This window comes from Cryptomeria japonica, chromosome 8 (genome assembly GCF_030272615.1).
Source record: "Cryptomeria japonica chromosome 8, Sugi_1.0, whole genome shotgun sequence".
Lineage (NCBI taxonomy): Eukaryota > Viridiplantae > Streptophyta > Pinopsida > Cupressales > Cupressaceae > Cryptomeria > Cryptomeria japonica.
The window spans coordinates 408,726,923-408,754,888 of record NC_081412.1 but is presented as its reverse complement, the minus strand read 5'-3'; positions in this window follow the sequence as shown (position 1 = coordinate 408,754,888).

Sequence of the window (27,966 nt, the reverse complement as noted above, 5' to 3'; positions counted from 1 at the left end):
CTTCTGATAAAACATTTACTTCCAAAGACTTTGAAGTGATTAACAGAGGGCTTCTTGCCATACCACAATTCATATGGTGTCCACTTTTTGTTCACTCTCAACTCTGCCATGTTTAAGGTGTATATTTTTGTGTGGATAACCTCTCTCCAGTAGACATCAGAAAGATTTGACTCATTTAGCATTGTCCTTGCCATTTCCTTGACTGACATGTTCTTTCTTTTAGCACACCATTTTGTTGTGGTGTTCTAACAGCTAAATATTGTCTTTTAATCCCATGCAACTCACAATAGTCTTCAAACTCATTTGATGTAAACTCACCTCCTCGGTCTGATCTCAAACATTTCAGTTTGTATCCACTTTCTCTTTCAACCATTTTTCTGAAAATCTTGGACCTCTCAAATGCTTGTGACTTATCCTGCAAGAAGGTCACCCATGCCATCCTTGAATAGTTATCTATGAGTAGCATGAAGTACTTTTCACCATTTAGAGCCCTTGTTCTTGTTGATCCACATAAATCTGTATGTACCAGTTCTAATGGCCTTGTGGTTGAATATTCCTCTGTCTTTAAGCTCACCTTGGTTTGCTTGCCTTTCTAACACTCATCACATATAGTGCTTGCTGGTTTGATAATCTTAGGTATATATCTCAGATATCCCTTTGAGCTTATTTTAACAAGATTATGAAAATTTATATGGCCTAATCTTCTATTTCATAACCAACTTTCACATACTTTCCCCATCATGCATTGTGACTCATACAATTCCTTCCAGTTGTATACATTGTTTTCAGTCCTCTTACCTTCTGTAATTAATTTTCCATTGCTTTCTTTTCTGATTTCACATCCATGGGAATAAAAAATAAACTTGTAGCCTTTGTCACACATTTGACTTACACATAGTAAGTTGTGTTTTAATCCCTAAACATAGTATACATTGTGTGCTTTCAACTTACCATCAATTCTCAATGTTCCTTTTCCTTTTATCTTTATGGAGGAGTTGTCACTAAATATAACTGAGCCACCATTCCAATATTCAAGTTCAATGAAATTCTTCTTGTCTCCTATCATCATGTGATTGGAGCACCCACTATTGACAACCCATAGGTTTTTCCTCTCTGCATGCAGTGTTGTCTGCACAATCAAACTTGATTCATTCTTGTCATTTTTCTTTTGTATCCATACTTTCTTGGTTTCTTTTCTCATCTTTGTTGTTGCACTCTGATCAGATGTGGTTTTTGGTTCCACAATCGATATCTTCTTATGTTTTGCATCTCTTGACTTGCAGTATTTTGCTATATGACCATAGTTTTGACAATAGTAGCACTTTGCATTTATATTAAATGATTGAACAAATGATTTTCCACTAGACTAAAATGTTTTTCTCCTACACTCATAGCTCTTATGGCCAAATTCATTACAGTGGTAGCATACAACATTAATATCCCTCAAAGAAGAAAAAGGATTCTTGTTTTCATAACTAGGAGGTGGTCTATGCATAAGTCTACAATCTGAAATTTTATGTCCATATGTATTACATTTATAATAGTAGCCATGAAATTGAGAAGCCTACAAGTTGTTGTTGAGAGTATTCCACATTGGCCTCCTTGGAGTAACATTCCCCGACCTTGTAAACTTCATCCTTATATCCTTAATACTTGTGAAGCCTTCATCATCCAACTTTTCCTTTCCTTTTAAATTAGCATGATTGGTTTTTGTTGCAGCAACAACATTATTCTTCTTTTGATAAGCAACCTGTGTCTTCATGCTCTCAACAATACTATTTAAGTCTATCTTCTTTCTTGAACCATTGTTGAGCTTGAATGTTTGAAGATACAAAATTTATGTTTCCTTTTGATGACTTAGCATTCATAGAACATTGTCCTTCCTCATATCCTACACCCATAGAATCTTTTGAATGTTTTTTCTTATTCAACATTTCATTCAATGCATTGGTGCTTCCCTCATACTTCATCCTCAGCTTGAAATCTTCTTTGCATTTGTCACGCTCTTTCCTAAGATTCACAACTTCTTGTTCTAGATTTTGACACTCCTTTTCTTTAGCTTCCAATTCTGATTTTATCACTTCACTCATCATCTTGGCTTCTTCTGACTGAGTTGTTAAGGTGTTGATATTCATTTCAGACTCTTCAAGTTTCTTGGTCAACTGATTTTGCTCCTTTATGGATGACTTCTTGTATTTTGAATACTCTTTCCTTATGTTGTCAAGTTATTCAAGAGCACATATTAACTCTCCTTCAAGATCAACCTCAACATCAGCATCCTCTTCCTCACTGTCATTTAAATTTTCAGACTGTGCTCCATTTTTCTCTCCATTACGGACCTCTTGAGCCATAAAGAGATTAGTTTGTTTTTCACCTTTGTTGTAATCCTCAGCTAACTCCCTATCATCATCAGAGACATCACTCTCAATAGAGTAAAAAAATTTCTTCTTTTAAAAATTTCTTCTTGTAGTTTTATAAAACTTTTTATCCGTATCCTTGATTTTACCCTCATTATTATCTTCCTTCATCTTATAAGGACACTTAGCAGCAAAATGTCCAATTTTACCATAGTCAAAATATTTGAAGGGAAGATTTCCTCTGTACTTACCTGATCCTTTCTTTAATTTCCTTACAAAGTTGGCTTCAACATCATCTGATTCTTCATCATTTACACAAATTGCAGTCTCTTTCCCTTTCTTCTCAAAGGTGTGCAACTTCTTTGTTTGATGGTTCAACACTTATAGCTCTCATTTCATATGCAAATTATGAACCAAAGAGTTCATCCATGGAGAAAGTTTTCATATCTTTAGCTTCCTCAATGACAGAGACTTTAGTATCATACTTTGTAGTTAAAGACCTCAACACTTTCTTAACTATAGCTCCATCTTTAACTTCTTCTCCAAGATCTCTTACTGCATTTACTGTCTCATCAACCCTTTGCAAATAGTCAACAATATTTTCTTCCTCTTTCATCTTCAAACCTTCAAACTGAGCTCGAAGATGCTACAACTTAGCCTCCTTTACTTTCACATCTCCTTCATATATTCTCTGCAGCTTGTCCCATGTTTCTTTTGCATATGCACAGTGCATAACTTTGACAAATTCTATGTCTGACAATCCACTGAGGATAGCATGCTTGGCTTTAGCATTGTGTTCATATTCCCTTTTTGCATTAGGATCGGTAGGAGGAGTGGAAGGGACAATATACCTATTTTTGGCAGACATCCAGACATCATATCCTAGGGATGACAAATAAGTTTCCATTCTTCTACTCCATAAAGCATAGTTGGTGTCATCAAACATTAGTACTTTAGCAAAAAAGGATTCATTCCTAGCCATTGTGTTCATAAACCAAAATCTACCCAAGCTGGAGAAATATTTTCAAATAGGGAATCTATGCTCTGATACAAATTTAAGGAACACAAATGGACCACTGAGAGGGGGGGGGGGTCCATCAGTGGTAACTCAAAACTTGCACTTTCTAAAGATTAAATCTCTAATAACAATGATCAAGCAACAATGAGAAAACACACTAAACAAATATATACACACACATAAAAGACAAGCTCACAACACAAGATATACGAGGAACACCCAAGATGGGAAAAACCTCTGTGAGAAATGTTGCTAGAGTCTACTGCTCTATTCTAGCCTCACAGTGAAAAAGTCTGATTAAAAAGTTTATGGGCACCAACCCAAAGGAGCACCAACCCCTAATCTTTATGGGCACCAACCCAAAGAAAAACCAACCCCTGATCTGAGCACCCTCTTAGATGATTACAATAATTTGATAACACCAACAGATTGAATACCGCATTACAAATGATGTTTTGTAACACGTTGTGTTTTCCACACCTGAAACTAAATATACTCTTTTCAGCTTACGCGCTTTGTCTTCAGCTCTCTGATCTCTGCAATAGATTTTTTCTCTCTGCTTGTCTCTTACTCTGCTCCACATGGTGTGAAATACACATTGTGTTTCTTATGCTCTATTTTCTTGCTTTTGTTTCATCTGCAACAACGCAATCTAGTTTTTCTTCAACAACACACACAACAAATAGAAATTTATTTTTCTATAATTCATTTGATCATAATCATTTTTAATCCTTATAATTTTCCCTCCAAAGATGAATTCAAAAATTCTTATCGAGATCTAGAGCTTAATTTTCCTTAATTTGTGCTTTTTGATTTTCTGCCTTTCATATCACATTCTTTCTAAATTCATTCAATTAACTTAGCATTCTAGAGAGATCTTTGCATGCAACACTTATTCTCATAAATGAAACTCCTAGTTCTCATTTCCTTAGCAACCATATCTTGTTAGCGATCTTTGATTGGTCATGTACATGTCATGTCCTCCACATCTCCTTTTATGTCATTGGGTCAAACTTGGTGTTGGGTGAATATTTTGTCACTTGCATACTAATGATAAAATATATATTTCACACACAACTATGATAAGATAAAGTATTTTCTCTTAGCAAGGGGAGGTTCCCTATTTGAATCTTGGGTATTTCAATAGCTTATGAAAACAAAATTCGGGTGTAAGCTTAGGGCATGTAATTCTCTTTTTTCAGAATTAATGTATTTTCCCATCACTTGATGATATTTCTTACAACTTAATAAACTTTAACAAGTAAAAGAACTTCTTGACAAATATTCTTAATGTTTATACAATCATGTAAGCTCAAAGTCTTACGTGAGTGCAACTACTTTAATCAACACTATTTCAACTTGAATCTCAAAGCTTCCTACGTAATCACTTAACTGTGAGAAAATTTCCCAAATATGTAGATAGCACAAAGTCTATTTACACAATTAGAAAGCGCTTTCATTAACATTCACAATTTCACCAAAAAGATTCAAGTGCATAAGAAATAATTATAAGAACGAAACATAAGAATGATTCCAATCATAATCACAATCTTCAGCCTAAAACAAAGTTTGGAAACTAGCGGATTGCTATCTTTCTTTCCTTGAATCAACTTTTACATCAAAAAAGCACAAAGTCTTAGTTGAGACAAAAATATGCTAGAGTTTTGCTAAGCATAATAAAAGATAAATATGTACACATGAGGTCATCCTTATATAGGAAAAGAAGTTGAGAAAAAGGTGGGCACTGTTGACTAATTCAACTGCACAGTCCCACTTGACCACAACTACTGCATAAAATGAAAATGCAACTGCAAGAAAATTTACAGTAACTAGGAATGCAACTACATGAAAAGATAGTTTCAATGGGACACTTTATTCATATTTCTCCTCATTTATTTTCTTGAATTCCTAGAACTGAGCCAGAACAACTTCCATCTTGGCTTTATTCAACATTGTGGTAGAACTAGTGATGGTGTGAACTCTAGAAACTGCATCTCCAACTTTCAAATACTTCTTTCTTCCATCTTTCAGCATTGAGGCAAGAAATTCAAAACCAACCTGTATCTCAAGTAGTTTATCAAATGCATTCAATGGGAAGTCTTTTTCTGCCTAGTGAGTAATTAGGGAAATAAATTCTTACATGATTTTCTCACTGGATATTAATTTTTGACTTTCATCATACAATCAACAAGGAATCTCAGCTATCCTTGCTGAAATCTGATTAATCTCATTATCACATTCTTTCTTTTCTTGATCTATCTCTGAGATTACTGACCTTATTATTTTACCCTTATGAGATAATAATGATAGAATTTGGATGTATTTTTCCCGTGCCATTATTACCTTTTTTTCTATTAGAACATCAATCCTGAAATCTTCCATTTTTCTCCAAAGAGTTATAATCTTTTCAATACCTTCCATTTCTTTGGTCAAAGTGGTTTTGGTACCTTGCATCTGACTTTGAACAATTTCAAAATCCATCAATAACCTGACCGTAGAATCCAAAAGAAAAGAGCCCTCTAATTTCAAATGATCAATCCATTCATCCATGACTCAACCCTTGATGCCCACTTGTTCCATCTTTTTGAGAGCCTCATTATCAATTGAGGAAACAATAGGATCAACCTCTTGGGAAGATCGTGTGACTTTGAGAAGCACACTGGTCAATTGTTCACATTTCTACTTCCATTCATTTTTATTATCTCTTTCTTGATCAAACCTGTGCACAAGAGAATTGAAAGCAGTTTGAGAGTCTAACTTGACACTCTCATGTGTCTCTACACCAAGTTCTACAGTCTGCATAGTATATTCTGTAGGTTGGATATTATCCTTGTTTTTCTCTGAAGACGACACCATAACCTAAACATATTTTCTTTTTCTAGCTCGATCCACCAACACCCGAGAAATAGTCTTTGGCTTTTTAGTCCCCTTTGCCTTGGATGGGACTAACTGCTCAAAATCAAAGTCATTTGGTGAAATCACTTGTTTCTTCCTTTTAGGTGCCACAATATCCATCCATGGTGGAAGATTTTCTTTGGTGGTTGGAGTTGTGGCCTCCTTCTAAGTAGTCACCAACATCTCAAACACATTCTGAGTCGAAGAAACAACAACAGAAGACGGAATTACCTGCACTACAGTTGTGGTAATGGATGGTAGTTCTCATGAAGCAACAATAGTCATTATTGGTGCCTCCCCTGAAATAACTGTGGTCACAACTATTGATGGCGTTTCAGTAGTAACAATGGTACTTACAATAGGTGGTGCTTCAGCCAGGATAGTTACAAAAGGTAGGGCTACTGACTACTTCTTTACAACCATTTGCTTCAAAGATTCAGTGAAATCTAGAATTGAAGATTCAATGATGGACATAGGAACATCATCAAAACTTGGGAGACTAGATAATGTGACATATTCCTGATCGCCCTCTGATCAGGATTAAATTGGGAAAATATTGAAATCTAATTTTTTCCAAAATTTTATATGTTTTAGTAAATTGCAATTTTGAGGGTCTTCGGTGAATTTTCCGAAATTTGGTTCTAGATTATTCGAATACCTTTCCAATGCATCAAACGGTTTGTAATTCAGAGCTAGGATGAGAAAGTTATGCCTTCTCAAAGTGGACTGAAATTTTATATTTAGTTTTTTTTGATAATTTTGATAGTTTTAATAGTTTAATTGTAATAAACATTATGATGACTCTTCATTTCAATTCCAAGGGATTTGTGTGACCCTTGGGATACATTCGACTTGTATAAACTCCAATTTTGAATAGAATGGAGACAGTTTTTGGTTTGCAATCTTCTTATTGTCAATTTTTGTGTTGAAATCTACAATACCGCAGGTATCACACTAGGTATTGTAATCTGGTTTTCATAAATCAGATCAGTGGTATCAGAGTGGGAATGCTCCTTTATTCCAATTTAAACAAGGTCTTCCTACCAAAGATTAGGATTGGATACACAAGATTTGTCAAAATACCCACCTTTGAGACGCACACAATCGAAGATGTCAGACAATGATGTTAAGAAGTTGGTCGAGGAAGCTTTAAATAAGCAACGAGAGGAGATGATGAGTCAATTTTCATACCTCCTACAGAAGCAAAAACCCTTTGAATTTGAAACACCATTTCGTGGAAATACCCCTTTCAAAGTGTAGGTCAATTTCGACATCCCAAATTTTGAAGGAAAGGTCGATGCTAAAGCTGTTGATAACTGGTTATCAAAGTTGGATAGGTACTTTTGTGTAAATAATTTCTCAGATGCTGAAAAGATAACATTTGCTCTCCTCAAAGCTAAAACCCATGTGAAATTAGCATGGGAAACCAAAGTAGCAAATAAAGAACAAGAATCAGTTGCCGAAGATGGTTTTATACTATCTCTTGATAAGAAGCCCACATGGGGAGAATTTGTGGAATATATAAAAGAAGCCTACCTCTCAGAGGATGTATATGAACAAAAATACATAGAATGGCAGCTTCTTCGCCAAAGGAGGGATCAGTCTGTGCAAGATTACACCAATACATTCCATTCACTTTCAGCAAAACTCAGTATTAATGATTCAGAGAAGCATAGAATTTTGAAATATCGGAGTGGACTTCATAGGTATATTCAAACAGAGATGGATTTTTTAAATATTGAGACATTGGCAACTGCCTATAAATATGCTACAAAAATTGAAGAAAAATCCAAGCAAAAAGGGAAGAGGAACTACTTTGCAAACAACAAGCCAAGGGCTGAAGGTGGCAATAAATTTGCAGGGAAATAGGTGACCAAGGAACCTCATTCAAATTCACCCAAGAACACATGGTGGTCTACTAAAAAGACAGACACAGGCATGTGGTGTGAGATGCATAAGTCCCCAACCCATAATACAAAGGATTGTCGAAGTATTAAAAATTTGATGACAGAAATATGAGGGGAGGAAGCTGAACCTGAATCGTCACCAATAGATAATTCTAAGAAAGAGGAGAATGATTCCATCATAGAAGCAAACCCATATGCCATAGTTGGAACTACTAAAGTATTTCCCCGTGAAGATGAAGAGAGACTTTTTCATTCACAGATGTGGGTTGATGGAAAGCCTCTACATTTTATTGTTGACAGTGGGAGTCAAAAGAATTTGATCTCTAGGGAGACAATCAAAAGATTAAATTTGAAAGTGACAAGACACCCACAACCATACTCTATGGGATGGGTGAATGAGGGACAAGATATTCAAATCAATCAACAATGTCGTTTGCCATATTCAATCAAGCCTTTCAAGGATGAAGTGATATGTGATGTAGCACCATTGGATGTATGCGATGTCTTGCTGGGGCAGCCATACATGTATCAGAGGCATGGGGTGTATGAGTCCAGGCCACGTTGTGTTACAATCAAGCTTGGTGAGAAGAGGTACCGAATACCAAATGTATGTCCAACACAAACTACATTTTTAATTAGTGCTAAACAATGTAAACGCTTGATTGCTCAAACTGGAGCTTTTATTGTACTCATGATTCGCCCTGAACAAAGAAAGTCGGTTGTTCTTAACACATGCTAAGGTAACAGAGAATCAACAAAATCAAATAGATAAAATTTTGAAAGAATATCACAGTGTGTTTACACCACCAGTGGGAGTACCAACACACTGTCAAGTCAAGCACTCTATTGATTTAATTCCAGGCACACCGCTACCACATGAGCCAATATATAGGAGGTCAGTTTTGGAAAATAATGAGATTAAGAGACAAATTCAGGAGTTGATTCAGAAAGGACACATTCATCCAAGTGCTTCACCTTGTGGAAGTCCAATTGTCCTTGCTAAAAAGAAAGATGGGACATGGAGGCTTTGTATTGATTATAGAGCATTAAACAAAATCTCTGTTAAAAATAGATATCCAATCCCTCGAATTGATGATTTGTTGGACCAACTTAGGGGAGCTAAATTCTTTACAAAAGTTGACTTGAAGTCTGGATACCACCAAGTACCAATTGATCCAACAGATGTGTGGAAGACTGCATTTAAATCTAAGGAAGGTTTGTTTGAATGGTTGGTCATGCCTTTTGGCCTAACAAATGCCCCAGCCACATTTATGAGATTGATGAATGATGTGCTTAGACCATTCATTGATTCTTTTGTAGTTGTTTATTTGGATGACATACTCATCTTTAGCAGAACTTGGTCTGAGCATTTGCAGCATGTTGAACAAGTTCTTTCAACTCTGCAAAAACACAAACTTTATGCCAACATTGAGAAGTGTTCTTTTGGTATGCAGAGTATTCAATACTTAGGGTATATCATTGACGTTGAGGGTGTTCATGTTGATCCAGCAAAGATTCAAATAATTCAAGATTGGCCATCCCCTAAAAATTTCACAGAGCTTCGCAGCTTCTTGGGCTTAGCCAACTTCTATCGTAGATTTGTGTTTGGTTTCTCACACATATCATGGCCTCTTAATCAATCACTCAGGGGTGGAGCACAAGCAAAATTTCAGTGGATAGAGGCACAACAACAAGCATTTGAGGAGTTAAAGAAAAGACTATGTTCAGCACCAGTATTGGTCCTTCCAGATCTACACCAAGCATTTGAGATAGAAACAGATGCATCAGATTATGCTCTTGGTGCGGTACTCACACAAAATGGGCATCCTGTTGCCTATCACAGTGAAACTTTTTCTGATACAGTACGTAAGTATCCCACCTATGATAAGGAGTTGTATGCCATTGTTCAGGCTTGCAAACAATGGAAACACTATATACTGGGAAAAGAAACTGTTATACATATAGACCATAAACTACTCCAATTCTTGCAAACACAAGGAAAGCTACAGAATGATAGACATCAATGGTGGTCAGTCTATTTACAACAATTTCACCTCAACATTTGTCATAAAAAAGGAAGCAGTAACAAGGTGGCAGATTGTTTGAGTAGGCCTCCAATTGCAGGTTTGACAATAGTGTTGGATTCATGCGGTCATCAATCATCCACTTGGGAACAACTATATAGTACTGACCCTGATTTTGCTAACATCTATAGTAATTTGGTAGAAGGAAAATCTGTCTCTAATTTTCACTTGCAGGATGGGTTTCTTTGCCATAATGGTCACATATGTGTACCCACCGAAGAACGGAAGAAAATGATATGGGAAGCTCACTACAGTCGTGTTGCAGGACATTTTGGTATTGGTAAGACTACTGCTATCCTTCAAAAGTATTTCTATTGGCCAAAAATGAAGCAAGATGTCATTTCACATATACAAGCTTGTGCAGCCTGTGCGATTGCAAAACCAGCAAACTGTAAGTTGGGTCTATACTTACCATTACCTATTCCTAATAAGCCATGGCAGTCTATTTCAATGGATTTTATGTCTGGGCTTCCAACTACCAGGCGGGGGCATGATTGTGTATATGTTGTGGTAGATAGGTTTTCTAAAATGGCTATCATGGTGGCATGTAAAAAGATGATTTCTGCAGAAGATACTGCCAAGCTATTTTTTGAACATGTGTGGGTTCATTTTGGTTTGCCAAAAACCATTATTTCTGATAGGGATAGCAGGTTCATCAGCAAATTTTGGTCTGCACTATGGGCTAAAATGGACACGAAACTGACAAAGTCCACAACATTCCATCCCCAAACAGATGGGCAGACAAAAGTGGTGAATCGAATGATTATTCATATTTTACGGATGTATCATTCAAAACATCCTCGCACGTGGGATGAAAGCTTACCCTATGTGCAACACAGCTACAACCGTGCACTCCATAGTACTACAGGGCACAGTCCATTTGAGGTTTCTCTTGGGTACCAGCCATTGGCACCTATGGATGTAGCAATACCATCTCTACAGTCTAGTAGTCCATTGAATGGTGACAAGGAGGTAGATAAAGCAGAAAAATTCATTGATAACATTAGACACCTACAACAACAAGTTTATGAGATATTGGAGCAGAGTAATCAGAAGTATAAGGAAAGACATGATAAACATAGAACTCCCCATCAGTTTCAGGTTGGTGACAAGGTATGGTTACATTTTCAGAAAGAGCGCCTGCATGGACCAAATAGGAAGCTTCGACCTCTTTGTTATGGACCATACACTATTGTGAAACAAGTTGGTGAGAATGCTTTTGAACTTAATTTGCCATCCTTTTTGGGACTGCATCCAGTTTTCAATGTGGAGTTGTTGAGACCCTATTTTCCTCCTTTATTGGATATCTCCCAAGCTACTGAATACATTCAAGCTACAGAGTTAAACCCCTCTACTACTGCTCCAGTCCAGTGTGACCATGTTACTGAAGCCATTTTAAAGACTTTGAGAAATCAGAAAATTCCTTTGTATCGGGTGGTTCAAGCTAGTCAGCATTCTCATCAAGGCAAGTGGCTTACTAAGGAACAAATTGAAGAACAATTTCCTCATCTGTTGCAGCAGATTAGTGCAATGGGGCCCATTGCCTCTTAAGGGGGGAGGAATGATCAGGATTAAATTGGGAAAATATTGAAATCTAATTTTTTCCAAAATTTTATATGTTTTAGTAAATTGCAATTTTGAGGGTCTTCGGTGCATTTTCTAAAATTTGGTTCTAGATTATTCGAATACCTTTCCAACGCATCAAACGGTTTGTAATTCGGAGCTAGGATGAGAAAGTTATGCCTTCTCAAAGTGGACTGAAATTTTATATTTAGTTTTTTTGATAATTTTGATAGTTTTAATAGTTTAATTGTAATAAACATTATGATGACTCTTCATTTCAATTCCAAGGGATTTGTGTGACCCTTGGGATACATTCGACTTGTATAAACTCCAATTTTGAATAGAATGGAGACAGTTTTTGGTTTGCAATCTTCTTATTGTCAATTTTTGTGTTGAAATCTACAATACTGCAGGTATCACACTAGGTATTGTAATCTGGTTTTCATAAATTAGATCACCCTCCCCTTGTGATAATTCTATATTCAATCCTTCATCATCGTATTCTTTTACATTTTGATTTGAATCTGATTCAATAGAATGAATAACAACTTGTGTGGGGTCGATACCTGTGAAGTGGTGGGGGTATCACTTTCACCTTGACGAGTTGTTTCTTCAACTTGCATTTCCTCTTCATGAGAAATTTATCCTCCTTCTTGTTCTTTTTATTTCTCAACCTATTTAATAGTTGGCTACTTGGGCTCTTCTGCTTGTGTCACTTGTGTAGCTGATGAAGATTCACCTTTCTTTAACCCTTTGACAATGAATTTGATTTTAAGTCCTTTTCCCTTAGATTGTATCGAAGGGATTGATGGAGGTGCTTGCACATCTGCTTTTTTCTTAGTCCTTAACTTATCTCTTTTTCCAATAGGGCCTTCACTTTCATCATTATCACCAAAACTGGAAGAAATTCACTTCATTCTAATCCCTTTCTTCAACAACCATGCATTAGTATTAGCTAGAATAGGAGCAATTCTTTGGATAATATACTTACTTTCCTTTTTGGACCATTGGATGAGTGGCAAGGGAGAATCGATAATCTTTACTTTCAAAGTATGTCGGGTCTACTATGTCATCAGTATCTTCCATTGTATCTGGGATCCTGGCCAAATCCAGGTTCTCAATCTGTTCCGAAGTGAGACGGCTGAAATCCATTTTCCTCACATCTTCCTCATTTTCACAATCTGCCCAGACATCTTCGAGCTGATATACATGTGTATAGATCCTCTTGATTTTGTTCTTCATCCCACAAAATTCAAAATTATTATGATCCTTGAACCTCCTCATGGTATTCCATTACATTTCTTCCTCCATATTTTTTGCCTTTGGGATGGTCATCACTAAATATCGGCCAATGGCTTTTGGAAATTTAAGGCTAGTTTTATGAGCTTGTGACTACCTCTCATGTACATGAATCAATTGTTGACATAATTCCATGAGGACAATTTTATCTGAAGGATACATTGGCAACATGAATGGTTCACCTGCAAAACATCATATGCGGATATATGTGAAAGTAGGAAATTGAAGGAATAGACAACCAAAGAAAGAAACTTTGTTATATGCTACTTCTGAAAGTCTTCTCTTCTCTAACCCTTTATCAAACATACCCTTCTAGACAAAAAATAACGCTTCATTGACCCTTCTGAAATGACTTTCCCTGGTTATTGATTGTAAGCTAATCATAATAGTTCCAAACAGGTACTAACCTTCTAACACCCTTTGTAGACAAACCTGGATATTGCCTCATATAGGTGACTGCATACACAAGGTATGGGGTCATACAGAACTTCAGTGTTTTTTGACCTCTTTTAACTATGCACAAAGTGCATCACTAATTTCCTCACCCCAATCTATTTTGGTTGCCCCTTTTTTGATTATGCTAATGTAATAGCAAATCCAGTTCTGAAAGTAATGAGAATCTCTCAAACCTTTCACTTGTGCTAGCATAGTGACCATATCATTGTATTCTTCATTTAAATCACTCCTATGGAGCTATTTAGGCCATCTTGAAGTGGTGGAAACCCTGGATGAAGATAAGAAAATTGCATTAATCATCTTCTGACATTTCACTTCATTGTTCTCATAATACTCTTGACCACTATATTTGGTTATGTCCGCTACTTCTTCCACTAGAGAACCCTTAAACATACTATTAAAGAAAACACTATCTAGTGTCATGACAACATTTTGATTTACATCCTTCACCTATCTCTTACTCAGATCAAAATAATCCACCACTGCAAGTACAAAATCTGGATCATGAGCCGCTACTGGGAAAGACGCATACTTGTGCAACTGATTTGATTAAGCTTGCCATATGTGAAGGGGATTTCTCGACTTGATCAATGAACTCTTTCATGTCCACATGACCGATCTTTGTATCTCTTATATCTTTGGCATTGGAGTCAATTGAGCTCTCTGGGAACATATTCAAGTATTTATCATACTTGTACTTCATTCTTTTTACAGATTGCTTGCTTGGTGAAGGCTCTAACTGACTTGAAGAAGGATTTGATTTGCCTTGATCAGGCTTAGACATTTGTAAATTATTGTATGCAATAATAATCATTAGAAATTTGAAGATCATCAGCATCAGAAAGGCAAATTCGTTGAACAAAACAAGTTTCATGAGTCAAAAATGACTTACGAAAAAACTGGAGAAAAACTTGCAGGTCAGACTTTAAAGTTTGATCTACAAATTAGAAGACCAGTACTCGCACATCAGACTTTAAAGTCTGAAGTACAAGGGAAAATCATCACGGGTTGCATATCAGGCTTTAAAGTCCGATGTGGAAGTGGGAAAAACAACTTTGCAAGCCAAACTTTAAAGTCTGACCTGCAAGTGAAAAACTTGCTAAAGATAGCTGCATGTCGGACTTTAAAGTCTGACCCGTGGCAAGGGAAAAACACAAGTGATATGCACATCAAAATTTAAAGTTTGATGTGCAGACAAGGGAAAGGCAGGTCTTCCTGACATGTCAGACTTTAAAGTTTGACCTGTCACGAAAAGGAAGAACACGAGATCGACAAGTCAGACTTTAAAGTCTGACATGTCGATCGGGGAAGTATCTCAACCTCTTCACATCAGACTTTAAAGTCCGATGTGAAGACATGGGAAAAAAAACTCCTGCATGTTAGATTTTAAAATCTGACATGTGGGAGACTGTAAATTGGAAAATCCAAAGTTTCTAGGGTATTCAGATTTTAAAATCTGACATACCCTAGAAACAAAACCAACAAAAATAAACAAAAACCCTAATCGACAGTATGCACAAACTCAGGACATGCAACGAAGAGAAAAAACCTCAAAACGTGAAAAAGAAGAAATAAAAACCATGAAAATGACAAAAACCTACCTCAAATATGCAAATCCACATAATGAAGATCACTCAAAGGTATGATCATGAGCAAAATCCGCACAAGGAAGGAAAGAGGGCACGCACACAGAGCCAACAAAATAAAACATAATGAAAAATAAATTAAAACAACTAAAACTTATAAAAAAACTCATTAAAACCCTAACTTAAGGTTACATTAAATGCAACAGCACGTCGTGCAGGTCAGACTTTAAAGTTCGAGTTGCATCTTAGAAACCTAAACCGACTGACAGGTTAGACTTTAGAGTTTGAAAAAATGCAAACTTGCACTTCAGACTTTAAAGTCTGATGTGCATCAAAACATCCAAACACCTTGCAGGTCGAACTTTAAAGTCCGATCTGTAGGTAAACTGCAAAAAACAATTAACTTAAAAATGACAAAAACAAATGACAAAAAGAAGATTTTGACTAACTGACGAAGTAGGTTAGCCTCTCTCGAGGGACGTGAGGTATGAAATAAACTAGTTTCATAGGGCTGCCTCACGATTTCGACCATGCTAAAATCAATGACAACAACTGGCTCTGACTGGGGAACAAGTTTCACCACTTGAAGATTGTAGAATCCAGAACTCCACGTGCCTGTATCCTTTGGGCTATAGAGTCAGGCAACAAAACGACATAAAAGAAAACACTATACAAATATTTACAATATGTACAACTTTGTTTTTGCAATGCTCCTTATTGGGTAAAGAGCTTCAAATTTTCTCCACTATGAGGTAGCGAGAATGGGGTACCATCAGCATACGTGAGTAAGTAACTATGCTCGCGACATACTTCATGAATAGTGAAGGGGCCTCTCCAAGGGAATTAAATTTTTCGTGCATTCCCTTTGGTTCCCTCCTCTTGTCCCATAACAAGACTTGATCACCAACTGTGAACTCATGAGAAGTCACCTTCTTATCAAACAACACCTTCACTTGGCTTTGGTGTGCAAAAATTCTATCTACCACCTCTGCCCTTGTTTCTTTCAACTGAGAAAGAAACATTATCCTCTTATCAAGTGAATTTGGGTAGGTCTCATCTTCAACGACCTTGGCAAGCTTCAAGGCTGGAAGTTCCAAAGTGATAGGAATCTTAGCATTCATTCCATACAGAAGCTAGAATAGTGACATGTCAATTGCTTTCTTAGGAGTTATACGATCTGCCCATAGCGCATCATAGAGAGCCTTGTGCCAAGTCTGTTGTCTCTCATCAACAAGCTTCCTGATAATTGTAACCAGATTCTTATTGCTTGACTCAGCTTGACCATTTCCTTGCGGATAATAGTCAGATGAGTGTGAAAGGGTAATACCATAATCGAAACAAAAGTCAATGATCTCATAAGATGAAAAACAAGGAGCATTATCAGTGACAATCTTATGAGGAACACCAAACCTTGAAACAATGTTTTCTTTCAAAAATTGACAAACCACATGTTGGCATTAAACACTCAGATGAGAATAGTTGATGTTGTCATTGATGGCAACCAACTGGTAATATGGTTCATAGGTTACACCGACAACAAACATCATCTATCGACACCGACAAGCACTACAAGGTTATTCACACTGGCATCCAGTCTACATCGACATGGAAATAATATTGTTTTGTATTGTAATTATATTATATAGCTGACATGATGTATTGTAAAGACTCATATATGTATGAGATCTTGTAGGTCATTTTGTAAGAAAAGGAATGTAATTAGGTTATGAATGTAAGTGGTATATGAGAGCAAATAATTGTATATGCATTATGATGAAATTATTTTATGAGCGAATAAGAGTAGAGAAAAGAGAAGCAAGGTTTATGGTAGAGGCATCTGACAGAGCTTAAAATGGTACTAAATCCAGCATTGCAGATGCTATTTTGAGCAGTACATTATCATTGGATTTAACTATCCAATTGTAGTCAGTGGGACTCCATTTTTGTATTGAGTAGTGAGCTCTAGGCTGTTGGTCTTCCTGCATGTGAAGGTCCCTATTGTATAAGTAATATTTATTCACATTGGCCAGTGAGTAAATATTATGGGTCACAAATCCCACCGAGGTTTTTCCCCTACCAAGTTTCCTCGCCAAAAATATCTGTGTTATGGTGTGCATTGATGCTTATACTTTTGTTTTTCTTTACTGAATTATTATTTGCTTACTGGTATATTAATTTGGGTTATAAAGTTACAAACAAGTTTAAATCTTTTGGTTACCAGTTAGACACTGAGTTACCCCCCCTCTCAGTGTCTTTGGGATTGATCAAGTATCTAACACCATAGCTGAGGTAGCTTGCTTGGTGGGAATTGCCTCCACCCATTTGGTAAAATAATATGTAGAAGTGATAATATACACATGACCCGCACTAGATGATGGATTGATAGGTCCAACAAAATCCAACCTCCACTGTTGAAATGGATCTTCAATTACCACTGGCTTGAGAGGAAGTGCAGATAGCTTAGGCTTACCAACAAACTGTTGACATTGTTCTCATTTGCAAACCCAATTGTATGCATCCTTAAACAAGGTAGGTCAATAGTACCTTGCATGCAAAATTTTGTGTGCAATGACACGAGTAGAAAAGTGTCCTCCATAAGAAAGATCATGGAAAGCTTGAAGTAACCTTGTTGTTTCTTGTCAACGCAACGCCGGAAATTTCCATCCAAACCCTTCTTATACAAGCCATTGTCCCATAAGACAAAGTTCACTTCTTTGAGCTTCAAAGTCCGCCTTTCATTACATGAAATATGCATGAAACACTCACCATATGTTAAAAGATATGCCAAGTCAGAATACCACTCATCAGTGGTGCTGACAAACAAAACCTTGGGAAGATCTTCATTCATGCCTTCATTTTTGAGCACTAACTCATCACTTGATTTGTTATTGGCGATCAACTGACACAAACCTTTTCCACAAACCAACTTAGTAGGCTTTATTTCCATTTCATATTCCTGAATTTTGGCAACCTAGTTTCCCCTTTTAGTTCCAAATTCCGTTGTGTAAGAATAGACTTGACAACAACATTAGGAACAAGAGCAGTTACATGAGAATTGAGAATGTAAAACCTAAAATGTTTTACTTCTTTTACTATGGAAAAGGCATGCTTTTCCATTGCGGAAAACTTTAACTCATGAGTTTTCAAAGGATAACTCATAAAAGCAATAGGTGACTCAACACCTTCTTTGTTCTTTTGCATCAATATAGTTGAACAAGTATGATTTGATGCATAACTATACATTATGAATTCCTTAGTGTAATATAGACATACCAAAACTGGAGCATGAGCAATGGATTCCTTAATTTCATTAAAGACTTTCTTACCTTCAGGACTCCATTTGAAAAGAGATTTCCCTTTCATCATGTCAATTATGTGACGAATTTGTTCAACAAAGTTTGGAATGAACCTTCACAATAATTTTACTTTACCAGAAAAAGAGTGCACAACATTTTTGCTTGTCGCCAAAGGAATACTATGAATAGATTTAACTCTTTCAGCATCAATCCTGATATCTTCCTTAGACGCAATGTGTCCAAGCAATTTTCCCTCTCTAACTCCAAAAACTAATTTCTTGGGATTAAGTGATATCCCATGTTGTCAGCACTTCTCTAACACTTGTTGTAGATGATAAAAATGATCCTGACGCTGTTTAGAGAAAAAAATTAAATCATCAAGATAAACCACAATGATCTTACCAAGAAAATCTTGAAAATCCAAATCCATTGCATGCTAAAAAGTCGCTTCTGTATGTATCAACCTGAAAGGCATTTTGCGGTATGCAAAGGTACCCTAAGGCACAGTAAACGCAGTCTTGTGTTGATCTTTCTTAAGAATCTGCACTTGATTATAACCTGAAAATCCATCCAACATGGACATCATCTCAGATCTAGTGACAAATTGTAAAACTTGATCCATGATAGGCAATGGGTAATTGTCTTTCAAGGATGCTTGATTTAATTTACAAAAATCAACACATATTCGAATCTCACCATTCTTCTTGCGCACAGGCACAATATTAGCTATCCAGGTGGAGCAGTGAATAGGGAAGATTATCCTTGCCTTTACCATTTTCTGGATTTTGGTAAAGATGGTATCATAAATCTTTGGATTGTACTACCTTTGCTTTTGACGAAAAGGAGCAAAACCTGACTTCAATAGAATGTCATGACAAAGATATTTAGGATGGAAAGACTTCAAGTCATCATAAGAGTAGGCCAAGACATCAATATATTGCTGCAATAATGCAACAAATTTGTGCTTTTCTTCATGTGAACAACATTTTCCAATGTTGATCATCTTCAGATTCTCATCCATTTCAATATTCACTTGCTCATACTCCATTGTACTAGCAGCTGATTTTTGTTGCTTTTTTACATAGCTATCATGCTTGCCAAACAATTTTTCAAGAGAAACAAGACCCTTAGGAATTTTGTTACCTTTCAATTGTAGGAACTTTTCACCAGTTCCTGCATCAACACTTTCAATGGCATCTCTTGAAGGATAATGACTGCCATAAAAATATAAATCATCAAAGTTATCAGCAGTCCACAAGAAATTGATTACGTTCTAATCATCATTGAACACCTACCAATTGTTAGAATTATCAAGAAAACTTGGTCGGAAAATCATCTCGATAGTATATGTCGGTCTTAGAAAATCCTTATGCAGAATCAACAAGGTTGAGGATACTGCTAAGGAATCTGCTCTGTCATTGGATTCCCAGGAAATAATGACTAGATCAAAGGCACCAAACGCCTCATTTGAGTCCCACACAAGATTATGTTAATGCTTTATTCTATCGCTTCTTGTCTGATAGATATTTCTGACTTAACAAACAATCGATTCAACATCTTCTTGAGCATGCAGATTCTTAATTCCTTTCTTTTGAGCAACATTCATTCCCAAAAGAAGAGACTCGTACTCAACAGTATTATTAGTATTATCAAATTGTAACTTGAAAGAAAATGGGAATATTTTACCATCAGGAGACACCAAAACAATACCTACCCTTGATCTGGTGGAAGAACAACTACCATCAAACTCTAATGTCCAAACATCATTTGGATCACCAACACTGACAGTATCAAAATTGAGAAGTTGCTCTTGTGGAGTTGAGGATCCCACAGATTCAACAACAATACTCTCACAATCACTAGAACTTTCATGAAGTGAAATGACATCCTCTACTTCAGGCACAATTTAAACTCATCATCAACATATAAGAAATAACTCCCCATACCTGATGACTCAAAAATAATCTGAGCTCATTGTTCACTAGATTTCACAACGGTGTATTGTGATTCCTTTTCTGGATACAACTTTTTTATCTCTCCCTTGACCAGAATACATGCTTCAGTCATATCCATATTCATTTATCCTCCTCCACCTCTACAAAAATTCCTTCCTAATAATATGCCATAGGAAGTCAGCACATCAGCTACTAATACTGTCATTTTGATCTTCTTGTCTGGGAATGTGGCAAAAACAAATTGTGCATCCTTAATTTGACCTATTAGTGGGACTTTCTTGTTATCCATAGAAAAGCATCTACCAAACGCCTTAGTCAAGGTTAAACCAAGAGCGTTGGCAACTTTTCTCGGCATGACATTGTCAGATGCTCCAGAATCAATTACACAATTACTTAACCTATGACCATTAATTAATAAAGAGATATAAAATGGTTCTATCTTTTCTGTTGGAGAAGGATAACTCACTAAATTATTTTGGGATATGTTGGATTTGGGAGGATTACTTGAGGAGTTATCTTTCTCTTTTACAAATTTGACCAATCGATCATATTGATTTGGTTTGGATCTCAAATATTCTACTTTAAACATTTGTACTTTAAAATTTCTAGCATATAATACCAAATGACTGAAAAGAATTCATCAAAGATTGGTTAAGGTTCTCATTTTGAGAAATTGAAACATTAGGTGTATTGGTCTTTGATGTAGATGCAGAACTATTAACAAGTGCATAAAAATTTGCAGCAATCAAAGGAGAACTTACATGTTTATCCTTTGCATTGTCTTTAGGAATGGAGTTGTCCTTTGGTGGATTTGGTAAAGGAGTTCCACACTTAGAAATAGTAACTAGCAGGCACTAAGAATCCTTGACTTTTGCGGAGTCATCACTCTTTGCATTGATAAGCGGCTATGAAGCTTGTGCTTGCAAACGGGTACAAACTGCAAAGACATCACCATAATGCGCATCTTGCACATTATCTTCTTCATACTGCATATATCTGATGTCAGAGTCACCAGCCAATTATGCATCATCCCCTTGAAGCAAATTGTCATCTTCATCACTAAATGGAGGAAGATCATTTTGTTCAGTCTCATAGTAGCCTGTAGCTGAATTTTGAAGCAGTGCTTCCAATGCAAGCCTCTTAGGAGCAGGAGGTAACTTGTTTTGATTGTGCACAACATAGTTGGAAGCATTATTTGGATAAGTCCTTGGAACATCACAGTAAGAAGTATTCCCTTGAGAGGAAATTTGCTTCTTAAGTGCTAACAACTCATTTGCTAGCTTTTGAATCATAGGATCAACAAAATTTGTTGAAGAAGGTGATACGTCAACAATTTGACTATTCCTAACCTTGTTAGGATCCTTTCTTATCTTACCAGCTAGGATAAGATCATCTTCAAGTGATATGGCCATTTGTTGAGCAATAGCCAAATCTATAGGATTATCCCTATGCAAAAGAAAACTTACTTCTGGCAATTGAGCATTAATAAAGAAACGTTTTAAGTTTCTACCAGTAGGTTGAGAAGTGGTTGGAATACGATTGGACAACTTATTAAACTTCACCACAAATTCTTGCATAGGCTCTTGTGGTTCTTTCTTCATTTGATTCAATTGCACTAAAAGCACATGATCATTTTCAATAGGCCTGAACCTTGTTCTGAGGATAGCCCAATTTGTAATATAATTATTTGGAAGATGATAAAACCAATCAGCAGCTGCACCTTGCAAAGTTTCAATAAACAATGTCACATAAACATCTTCATGTTCAACACCAAGAACACCACATGCCATGTAAAAAGAAGCAATATGCTCATCAGGATGTTGAGCACCATCTCCCAAAAACTTAGGCAAATTCTTTCTTGTGCCTTTTTGAAGTTCATGTAAAGGTGTCGTTAGGCTCAAAGGGCCAAACACAGTACCCCAAGGACCTCAGACAGCCATCCTTAACGGATTATATGGTGGTATTACAAAATTATTTGCAAGTGGAACAACCACAACTTGCAAAATTGATGCCTCACTTAGTATAGGAGACCGTTGTGCAGTAGGAGGAAAACTCTATGTCCGCTGCAAAGGAGATCATGTCCGTGGAGGAGTCACAAAAGGAAAATTATGTTGCTGCAAAAACTCAAAGGTAGGATCAACAATTTCTACTACTCGTTGTCCACGAGTGTAACTTCAATCAGCTAGATTAGTACTTTGAGAAAATCAACAATATAGATATTACAATGAAAAGCGCACTGCAACCCAAAAGAGAAAATATCGGTTGTATGTCGCTCCCCAGCAGAGTCTCCAAAAAACTATTGGGTGAATATTTTGTCTCCAACGTACTAATGATAAAATATATATTTCACACACAACTATGATAAGACAAAGTCTTTCCTCTCAGCAAGGGGAGGTTCCCTATTGGAATCTTGGGTATTTCAATAGCTTATGAAAACAAAATTCTGGTGTAAGCTTAGGGCATGTAATTCTCTTTTTTTAAAATTAATGTATTTTCCCTTCACTTGATGATATTTCTTACAACTTAATAAACTTTAACAACTAAAATAACTTCTTGACAAAGATTCTTAATATTTAGACAATCATGTAAGCTCAAAGTCTTGCGTGAGTGCAACTACTTTAATCACCACTATTTCAACTTGAATCTCAACTTGTAGCTCAAAGTCTCCAAGATGTGATCAATGATTCCTAAAACTATAAGTAATTGGCAGCAATACAAATCTTCCTATGCAATCACTTAATTGTGAGAAACTTTCCCAAATATGTAGATAGCACTAAGTCTATTTACACAATTAGAAATCTCTTTCATTAACATTCACAATTTCACCAAAAAGATTCAAGTGCATAAGAAATTATTATGAGAACTAAACATAATAATGATTCCAATCATAAACACAATCTTTGGCCCAACACAAAGTTTGGAAACTAGCGGATCGCTATCTTTATTTCCTTGAATCGACTTTTACATCAAAAAAGCACAGTCTTAGTTGAGACAAAAATCTGGCAGAGTTTTGCTAAGCATAGTAAAAGATAAATATGTACAAATGAGGTCCTTCTAATATAGTAAAAGAGTTGAGAAAAAGGTGGGCACATTTGACTAATTCAACTGCACAGTCCCATTTGACTACAACTACTGCATAAAATTAAAATGCAACTACAAGAAAATTTGTAGTAACTAGGAATGCAACTACATGAAAAGATACTGTCAGTGGGGGACACTTTATTCATCTTTCTCCTCCCCATTGATTTTCTTGAATTCCTTGAACCAAGCCAAAATAGCTTCCATCTTGGCTTTGTATGACATTGTGGTAGAACTAGTGATGGCGTGACCTTTAGAAACTGCATCTCCAGCTTTCACGCACTTCTTTCTTCCATCTTTCAAAATTGAGGCAAGAACTTCAAAACCAACCTATATCTCAAGAAGTTTATCAAATGCATTCAACGAGAAGTCCTTTTCTACCTAGTGAGTAATTAGGGAAAGAAATTCTTACATCATGTTCTCACCGGATATTAATTTTTGACTTTCATCATACAAGCAACAAGGGATCTCAACTATCCTTGCCGAAATCTGATCAATCTCATTATCACATTCTTTTTTTCCTTGATCTATCTCTAAGATTATTGACCTTATTATTTTACCCTTATGAGATAATAACAACAGAATTTGGATATATTTTTCTCGTGTCATTATTACCTTGTTCTCTACAAGAACATCAATCCTAAAATCTTCCATTTTGCTCCAAAGAGCTATAATCTTTTCAATACCTTCCATTTCTTTGGTCAAAGTGGTTTTGGTACCTTGCATTTGACTTTGAACAATTTCAAAATCCATCGATAACTTAACCATTGAATCCAAAAGAAGAGAGCCCTCTGATTTCAAACAATCAATCCATTCATCCACAACTTGGCCCTTGATGCCCACCTATTCCACATTTTTGAGAGCCTCAGTATCAATTGAGGAAACAATAGGATCAACCTCCTAGGAATATTGTGTGACTTTGAGAAGCACATTGGTTAGTTGTTCATATTTCTGCTTCCATTCATTTTTCTCATCTCTTTCTTTATCAAACCTGCACACAAGAGAATTGAAAGCAGTTTGAGAGTATGACTTGACACTCTCATGTGTCCCCACACCAAGTTATGCAGTCTGCATAGTATAGTCTGCAGGTTGGATATTATCCTTGTTTTTCTCTAAAGACGACACCATGACCTCAGCATATTTTCTTTTTCTAGCTGGATCCACCAACACCCAAGAAACAGTCTTCAACTTTTTAGTCCCCTTTTCCTTAGATGGGACTAACTGCTCAAAATCAAAGTCATCTAGTGAAATCACTTGTTTCTTCCTTGTAGGTGCCACAACATCCATCCATGGTGGAATATTTTCTTTGGTGGTTGGATTTGTTGCCTTCTGAGTAGTCCCCAACATCTCAGACACATTCTGACTTGAAGACGCAACAATAGAAGATGAAATTACCTACACTACAACTGTGGTAATGGATGGTAGTTCTGACAAAGCAATAATAGTGATTATTGGTGCCTCCTCTGAAACAACTGTGGTCACAACTGTTGATGACATTTCATTAGTAACAATGGTACTTACAATAGGTGGTGCTTCAGCCATGATATTTACAAAAGGTAGGACTACTAACTACTACTCTACAACCATTTTCTTCAAAGATTTAGGGAAATCCAGAATTGAAGATTCAATGATGGATGCAAGAATATCATCAAAACATGGGAGACTAGACAATGTAACATATTTGTGATCGTCCTCCCCTGTGATAATTCTATATTCAACCCTTCATCATCATATTCTTCTACATCTTGATTTGGTTCTGATTCAATATAGTGAATGAAAATTTGTGTGGGGTTTGATACCTGTGAAGTGGTGGAGGTATCACTTTCACCTTGATGAGTTGGTTCTTCAACTTGCATTTCCTCTTCATGATTAATTTTCTTCTTCTTGTTCTTTTTCTTTATCAACCTCTTCAATAGTTGGCTGCTCAGGCTCTTCTGCTTGTGTCACTTGTACAATAGATGAAGATTCACCTTTCTTTAACCCTTTGATAGTGAATTTGATTTTAGGTCCTTTTTTCTTAGATTGTATTGAAGGGATTGATGGAGGTGCTTGCACATCTGCTTTGTACTTGGTCCTTAATTCAGTTGTTTTATCAAATAGGCCTTCACTTTCATCATCATCACTAGAACTGGAAGAAAGCCACTTCATTCTAATACCTTTCTTCAACAACCATGCATTAGTATTAGCCAGAATAGGAGCAATTCTTTGGTTAATAGACTTACTCTCCTTTTTGGACCATTGGATGAGTGGCAAGGGAGGATCAACAATCTTTCGTTCAAAGGAGGTCGAGTCTACTATGTCATCAGTATCTTCCATTGTATCTGGGATCCTGGCCAAATATAGGTTCTCAATCTATTCCAAAGTGAGACGACTGAAATCCATTTTCCTCACATCTTCCTCATTTTCACAATCTGCCCAAACATCTTCGAGCCGATATACATGTGTATAGCACGTCTTGATTTTTTTCTTCATCCCATGAAAATCAAAATTATTACGAGCCTCGAACCTCCTCATGGTATTCCATTGCATTTCTTCCTCCATATTTTTTGCCTTTGGGTTGGTCATCACTAAATATCGGTCAATGGCTTCTGGAAATTTAAGGCCGGTCTTATGAACTTGTGACTGCCTCTCATGTATGTGAATCAATTGTTGACATAATTCCATGAGGATAATTTTATCTGAAGGATACCTTGGCAACATGAATGGTTCACTTGTAAATATCCTATGCGAATATATGCTACTTTTGAAAGTCTTCTCTTCTCTAAACCTTTATCAAATATACCCTTCCAAACAACAAAGAAGGCATCATTGACCCTTCTGAAATGACATCCCTGATTATTGATTGTAAGCTGATCATAATAGTTCCAAACAGGTACTAACCTTTTATCACCCTTTGTAGACAAACCTGGATATTGCCTCATAGATGCGTCTGCATACACAAGGTACAAGGTCATATAGAACTTTAGTGTTGTTTTGACCTCTTTCAACTGTGCACAAAGTGCATCACTAATTTTCTCACCCTAATCTATTTTGGTTGCCCCTTTTCTGATTATGCTCATGTAATAGCACATCCAGTTCTAAAAGTAATGAGAATCTCTCAGAACTTTCACTCATGCTAGCATGGTGACCATATCATTGTATTCTTCATTGAAATCACTCCTATGAAATTATTTAGGTCGTCTTGAAGTGACAGAAACCCTGGCTGAAGATAAGAAAATTATATTAATCATCTTCTTACATTTCACTTCATTGTTCTCATAATACTCTTGATCACTATCTTTGGTTATGTCTGCTACTTCTTCCATTGGAGAACCCTTAAACACACCGTTAAAGAAAACATTATCTAGTGTCATTGTAGTGCCCAAACTTTAGGGCAAAAAGACAACAACATTTTTTTAAAACAGGGCTTAATGACTTATGATTATGTTAGTGAAGATGCGGTTACTCGCTTAGTTTCTCTATCTTGATTATCCTAGTGTCAACTTTAATGAGATCTTCAATGCGATCAATTAAATGTTTTATTTAAATTTTAATTGAAATGACAATACACAACGAACGTCGACTATGTGGGTTAAATTAACCCCTTAAGCCATTTCTCTACATTGCACGTACTGGGGAATAGTTCTTCGGAATAATTTAAAGATACCATCCCAAGAGTTAATAGTGATACTTTAATTAGATTGATTAAATTATTTATTCAATTCACAACTAAGTGTTCAAATATCTCCATTCATTTAATTATAACCTTTCTAGGGATTAAAAACCGATTTTCTAGGAATAATAATTTAAGTCCATTTTCGCTTAGAGTTAATTAAATTAACTCAATAATAATGTCATTTAATCTTTAATGCAAAATCTATTATTTAATTACGAGTTTTCCTACTTTAGTACATTAATATTAATATAACTTTTTATATTAATATTAATTTAGTAGTCATGGTTATCTAATAACTGATAGGGTCATTTCACCATATTTTAAAATTATAACGACCCCCGGGTATTAATATTAATTAATCCCTAGGGTGTGTGTGTGTGTGTGTGTGTGTGTGTGTGTGTGTCTACATACATACATACCTATATATATAAATTAAAAAACCCATGGGATGAAAGAAATACATCCCATTAATTTATATAAAAGTCTATATATACAAATGGGTATTCATATGTATATTTGATTACATACCCCATGGGTATGTAATTAAATACACATAAAAAAATCCCAAGATGCCACTTTAAAACAATCCACCCTAAAACCCTTTTTTTATTATTATCCTTATTAGGGTTTCTTTTAAAATGACTCCTCTTTTATATTATAGCCCTAACATATGTTAGGGCTTATCTTTTTTTTGTTTGGATTGTTTGCAAGGAGGTCGGATATATTGTTGGGCGGCCTATTCTCATAGGGCGCCATTTTTTGTTAATTGCATGGTCGAATCTGACCCTAACAGCGCAGGTTTTTTTGGTAGGGTGAC